The 7221-nt window shown below is 31.0% G+C and overlaps 1 long non-coding RNA gene across 5 annotated transcripts in view; it reads left to right on the top strand.

Moving 5' to 3' along the window:
• LOC136086038 (uncharacterized) overlaps positions 1 to 7221 on the top strand; it is a 49658-nt gene that overhangs the window by 41889 nt on the left and 548 nt on the right. The gene's annotated exons all lie outside the window — the stretch shown is intronic.

The raw sequence follows: 7221 nt of genomic DNA, 5'->3' as shown, positions 1-7221 counted from the left end.
GGTTGAAAGAACTGAGATAGGGCGATAATTACTAATATTTGATTTTTTTCCGTCTTTGTAAATTAGAGTAATTTTAGCTATTTTAAATTGGTCGGGAAATACACCTTGCTGTATAGATGCCCTGAACACTTTATAAAGAATACATTTTAAATTTTCAAAGCAATCTATGATTATGTTGCCATTTATTTCGTCCGCACCTGTAGCTTTGTTTCTTTTAAGAGATTTGTAAGCTCTCTCAAACTCATCAAAAGATAAGTCAGAATATAAATTATCTATAAAAAGCGAATTATTTATAGGCTCTAGGAAATCACTAAAAGTTTTTTCCGTAATAGGAAAAACCTTGTTTGGTGACCGTCCAAACCTTGACACCAAACCTTGTTTGGTGACCGTCCTCCTTTAAAAGTGCTTTGAGACGCTCTTCGTCGAAGTCAGAAGGTTTCCCGCTGCGAGGTGTGTCGTCGACGTCAAAATTGCCATTTTTAAACTTTGCAAACCATTTTCGTGCAGTGGACTCACCTATGACACCGTCTCCGTATACGTTGCAAATGTCCCGGGTTGCTTCAGCAGCTTTTTGGCCTCGATGAATATATATATATATATATATATATATATATATATATATATATATATATATATATATATATATATATATATATATATATATATACTGTATGCATATATATGTGTGTGTGTATATGTATATATATATATATATATATATATATATATATATATATATATATATATATACATAAATATATATATATATATATATATATGCACATATACATAAATATATATATATATATATTTATATATACATATATATATAAATATATATATATATATATATATATATGTATATATATATATATATATATATATATATATATATATATATATATATATATATATATACATATATATATAAATATATATATATATATATATATATATATATATATATATATATATATATATATATATATATATATATGTGTGTATATATGTATATATGTTTATATATATACTACTGTGATCAAAAAGTAAGGTGAATTTTTTATAAAATGAAAAATCTTTATTTATTCTTCCAAATCTGTATCGTCCCCCTCAAAATAATGGCCCCCCCCGGCCCCAATGCACTTTTGCCAACGTTTTTTCCAGTCTTCGAAGCATGCCGAAAAGTCCTCGGTAGGGATAGCCTTCAATGCGCGTGCCGATTCACGTTGGATCTCTTCAATGGACTCGAAACGATTTCCCCGGAGTGGTCTCTTGAGCTTTGGGAACAGCCAGAAGTCACACGGTGCTAAGTCGGGCGAATACGGTGGTTGTGGAGCAACATGGGTAGAGTTTTTGGCAAAAAACTCACAAAGAACCAGTGCTGTGTGCGAAGGCGCATTATCGTGGTGCAAAATCCAAGAGTTATTGGCCCATAATTCCGGTCTCTTTTTGCGAATAGCTTCACGCAAACGTCGCATAACTCTTAAATAATATTCCTTGTTAACAGTTTGGCCAGTTGGAAGGAATTCGTAGTGCACGACACCACAATAATCGAAGAAAACAGTCAACATGACCTTGATTTTTGAGCGACTTTGACGTGGTTGCTTCGGTCTCGGCTCGCCTTTTTCACGGTAATCACTCGATTGGTCAGTTGTTTCAGGGTCGTATGCGTAAACACAAGTCTCATCGCCAGTAATAATTTGTTTGCAGACGTCTTGATAGTCAGAAAGCATTGCTTCACACGTTATAACGCGACGCTCTTTTTCAAAGAAATTGAGAAATTTCGGCACCAAACGTGATTTGAGTCTTCTGAGGCCCAAATGATCCTTCAAAATCGCTTGCACCGACCCAAATGATATTCCAACCATGTCAACAAGGTCTCGAATGGTTAACCGACGATTTGCAAGCACCAATTCTTTGATTTTGTTGATGTGGCGATCATCAATCGAAGTCGATGGTCGTCCGGAGCGTTCCAAGTCATCAACACGTTCTCGGCCTTCTTTGAAGTCTTTGTACCGCTTGCAAACATTTTTTTGAGACATAGTCTCTTCACCGAAGGCCTTTTGCAACATTCGATACGTTTCAGCAGCAGAAATATCATTCCGCAAACAAAATTTAATAGCACTTCTTTGCTCAACAAAATTAGACATCGTGAAAATCGCCGAATGCACATTTGGTACTTCAGAAACAAGCGTAAACAAAAAAAAATAATTATGAGTTTGACATGTAATTTGGCGCAAATGTTAATGACATTCCTACCAACTTAAAAATAAAAAAGATTGGACGATTCGAATAAGGCGGGAAGTTTAAATTAAAAATTCACCTTACTTTTTGATCACAGTAGTATACGTATATAAAATGTGTATATTTCTTATATAGATATTATTAAGTACATGCATAAATACATAAAATTAAAAAAAATTAAAATATATATCAATAAGGGTATATGATAAAGAATAAATGTTAGAATTAAATATACAACACTAACTCTATAATTAGGATTAGAAATATATACATTTTATATACGTACATAAAATGTATATATTTCTTTTATATATATTCATAAATTTACACATATGTACATGCATAAATACATATTATTAAAAAAAATAAAAATATATGATAAAGAATAAATGTTAGAATTAAATATACAACACTAACCCTATAGTTAGAACTTAACACTTTTATTGATAAAATTAGTTCTTTAAAAAAATGGAAATAAAGTTACTTATACAAACTTGTTTTTATACAAAAAAAACTTAATAATGCATACTTTCATTATTGCTCGAAGATTTTATACTGAAGTATTTGCTTGATAATTTGGGTAAGTGTTTAAAGTTTTTCAAATAAATAAAAAATTTAGTCTGTTAACATACTAAACTTAGTCTGACTTATAATGTTTTATTAATTTTGATACTAATTTATACATTTGGTTCTTAATAAAATCAAGTGCTATTTCTAACTTAGAAATAACATATTTAAAACTTTTTAACATATTTAGCATATTTAAAACTTTTTGAGTAAGTTGATTCCACGTTGAATAAACGTTTTATTTTGAGAAGCTAAAATACGTTACAATTTCAACGCTTATTCAACGTTTCAATTTACCGTGATTTATACAAAAAACAGACATTGATTCAACGTTGAAAGCACGTTGTGTTTGTGACTGTAACGCTTTTTCTAATCTGCGACCGGTTTTCAACGTTGATTCAACGCTGACATGTTTGTTGGGTATACAGGCCTCGGTTCTGGCCTACACTCCTCTAAAGTGGTTTGCAAGAGCAATTTATTAAAAGTTTTCTTACTTATTTACAGTGGGCCAATGGGAAAACAACGAATGCATCATCATCATATGGTACCCTTACACATTTGCATTTTACAGCTATTATAGGTACAACAACTCTGTTACTGCATTTTTGTACAATGTGAATTCCCAAAGATGATCTACAAGGATATGTAAATCCCAAAGATGATCTACAAGGATATGTAAAAAGATCTATTAGGTTTGAATAGATCAAAGATATTATTACATTGTCTCTTGTTTGCAAGTTCTTAACAAAATTCGTAGCTAAGCAAACATTCCCAGTGTTAGTTGTGAAGCAATTATCTGGCTCTCTTATAGTCAATGTGAACCCTTATAATCGTGCTTCTTGAAATTGTGATCCTAGTACGCCTTCAACTAGTGGTCCATTTCTGTGAAGTTTCACAAACTTCACTTTATTGAAGGGTCTTTTTCTTACTGGTGGAAAGTTGAGTAACAATTCTTGGTGACGCTTGACTAACTGCTGGAGTGGTCTAGGGGATTCTTTTAACAGCTTTCTTATAGCACCATTTTCATTTTCGTATTAAAACGCAGAAAAGTTTTCTAACCTCCCGTATGTTTCTGCTACGCCTGCTAAATGAATTAATAAATGTATGTTTTGTCTAACAAACTCAGCAGCATATACTGCTGGAAAAACATTTGTAAAATTTTGATAAAGCATATCACAGTATGCAAGATCTGCAGCAGTAGCCTCGTGACTCAACATCTGGCTAGCTACGTGTAAGCCAACGAAGTGATCGTAAAAATCTAAAATACATCTAAGAATGACAGGGCCAGTATATAGTAAAAAAATACGACATTCTGTTGCTTTGAATGAGCCAACAGACTCTATTCCTCGCTGCTTTCTTTGAAATTCCATAGGAATGTATTACTTGATTCGTCCACACTCTATAGTGGCTCTTGCAATGAATCTTCTATGCAACTTATGCGGTGAAGGTTTACTTCTAAATAGCATTTTAAGAATTTTCTTGCATCCTCCATTATAAAGTTGGTGGAGTGGATCGATAGGAAACATTTTTACAAGATCAAAAAATGGGATTCTTGCCAAAGTACAGTCCGCGGTGTGATATTCATCATTGTGTTTCTCTCTAATACTTTCATCAGTACGTTCCTCTGCACTGTCATCAAAAAAACATGTTCTACGATTATTACTGAATCTTTCAACTTGACATATGCCACAACCTTTGGTAAAGTTGTTACCTCTAACTTAAAGTATAAAAGCTTTCGCTGACAGATCACAAACAAAACAGTTTATTCTTCAACAAAATCCTGTAAGAATAATGCTGCACTATCAGGTTTACTGTATCCGTGATAAACTCCTACTTTAAAAACTGGTACAGCTTGAATATTATTTATTTTTCGAAGAATGCATAAAAATTGACTGCTACTACTTTTGGAAATGCCAACTTCATCAATATTAATTGTTACCTTTATGATTTCCTTAAGTGCCAGGTCTTCATAAGTGAGTTTCAAAGAGTTTCATAAACCTTTTCTCATGTCGCCTTAACACATGTAACAAGTCCTGTGTTGTATTTCTTGAAAAATCATTTTTTACAACAAATTTGGCGATTTCAGTCCGAAAATTTAAATTTTCTTCATCAGATGAAGTAGTACTATCTCCCTCAAGGTTTTCTATGACAACATTTGCGCCTTCCTCACTGCCACTACTCTCATCTGCTGATTCATTCACAAACTAGCTCCTCGTTAATACTATTTGCAGGTGCTGCATTATCAATCACTAAATTAGATTCGTCTGGCTCGGAACTGTCTGATACATGATGAGCAGCAAGAATGATTGATTCTTGTATAGGTGCATCAGGTTCACCTTCAGAAGACGAGTCTACTGTAGTCTCATTTGAAGATTCAATTGATCTCTCATTTGCATTTATAACAGCCCTCAATTTTTTATAAGCTTGAGACCGGGAAAGCTCACTTAAAATTTTAATCTTTATTTTAAATTTCTTATTGCATTTGTATACCATCTATATAAAAAAGTAATGTACATTTACAAATTAATTAATAGTAATAAAAATAATAGTGCAGGCCTTGTTTTAAATAAAAAATGCTTAATGCATTCGCTTAACGCGATAATTAACGTCATAAAATTCTTTTTGTCTTATTTTTCTTATTTATAGACACTAACTGCGTTAACGACTGCAATAAATTAATTACCGCAAACAATTTTCAAAAAAATGACTCAAATAACTAAAACAACAGAAACTTTGTAAAGGTTTATAATGTTTCAAATGTTATTTTAATATCAAATTGATTTTATTTATATATATATATATATATATATATATATATATATATATATATATATATATATATATATATATATATATATATATACATATATATTATATAAATTAATTTTGCGTTTGGTTTGGTTTGACTAGCAAAAATTAATTTAGGTTCATAAGTACACAGCAATGGGGGTTGAGAAGTACGCCCTCTCTCAATTTTTTTAACTTTTTTTTACTAAGTAGGTTTTTAGTAGTACTTTATTTAGTATTTTGGGTTTTTGGTGCTCCTCCTCCCACTAAAATGCAACGCCGTGGCCCATGAAGTATCATTTTTAAAATTTGTCGCTAAAAATTTGCGTTATATAAAAAAGGATTTTTTTGCGTTATATTAAAAAGTACATTTTTGATAGGTTATTGGAACGCTTTCGAAAGGAATTTAATGAACGTTTTACAGTAAAAAAATCACAAAGAAACACAGCTATAGTAAAAAACATTTTCCCACCTTATTAAACCTTTATCCTTATTAAACCTTTATCATTATCACCTTTATCATTATTAAACCCTTATCCTTATTAAACCTTTATCCTTATTTATATAAGATAAAACATGATATGCAAATCATATTATTATGCGTGTTAAATTATGCAATATCCAAATCATATTATTATGCGTGTTAAATTATGCAATATCCAAACCAGTTTAGGCACTTATCACAATATCCAAACCAGTACTAGAGCACAACTACAATATCCAAACCAGTTTATGGCACTATTGTTTTATCTTAAGATAAAACAATAGTGCCATATCAATCTATAATAATTTAATTTAATGTAAATACAAATAGAATCTAAATACAGCAAAGTCAAGTCTTTTCAACAAATTAATGTGAAATTAGTATTTGTATTTACTCTAATAGAATATATAATTTCTATATGCACAAAACACTAACACGAAAGAAAACTATAGGTAATATATAATCTATATTCTATATACAAACAAATTATTTGTATCCTACTTGGTTGTTGCTATTGATGCCTTTTTCTTCATCCTTCTTACTCGATCGCATAAATTCATTTACTTTGATTTCGGTTTTTTTTGACATTGCTATATTAAACAATTATATAGTAAAGTTTATTAACTAAAATTTAACGGTTTACGTGTTACAAATTGTATAATACAATATATATAAAAATATGCAATATATATAAAAATACGTAGCGTAGCTATTTTTATATACAATATATATATAAAAATAGCTACGCTAAAAATCACAATCATTGAAAAGAATGATAACTGACACATAAAAATTAGCAACGAATGAACACTGCTCCACTGACACAACGACCCACGGAAAAATAATAACTTGTCCACAATGTATTGTGAACATATTTTCAACACTTGAAGCTCAACGATGTTCAGACGAGTGAACTCGAGTTTGATAATTTTGGGCTGTTCTTAAAACATATATTTGTGCCTAGAAAATAATAGAAACCACTCAGTAATTAGTATACACTGTTTATAATTCACATAATAGTGCGTACTTGGCAATATATCCTACCTGGGAAATACATCGTACAAGCTCGGAGATTTGAGCTCGCAGCGCGACGTATAGTAATCCATCGTTCGAGTTCCATGCGGCACGCGGGAGGCAGA

Source organism: Hydra vulgaris, chromosome 10 (genome assembly GCF_038396675.1).
Source record: "Hydra vulgaris chromosome 10, alternate assembly HydraT2T_AEP".
NCBI classification, from domain to species: Eukaryota; Metazoa; Cnidaria; class Hydrozoa; order Anthoathecata; family Hydridae; genus Hydra; species Hydra vulgaris.
This window is presented reverse-complemented; position numbering and strand designations above follow the sequence as displayed.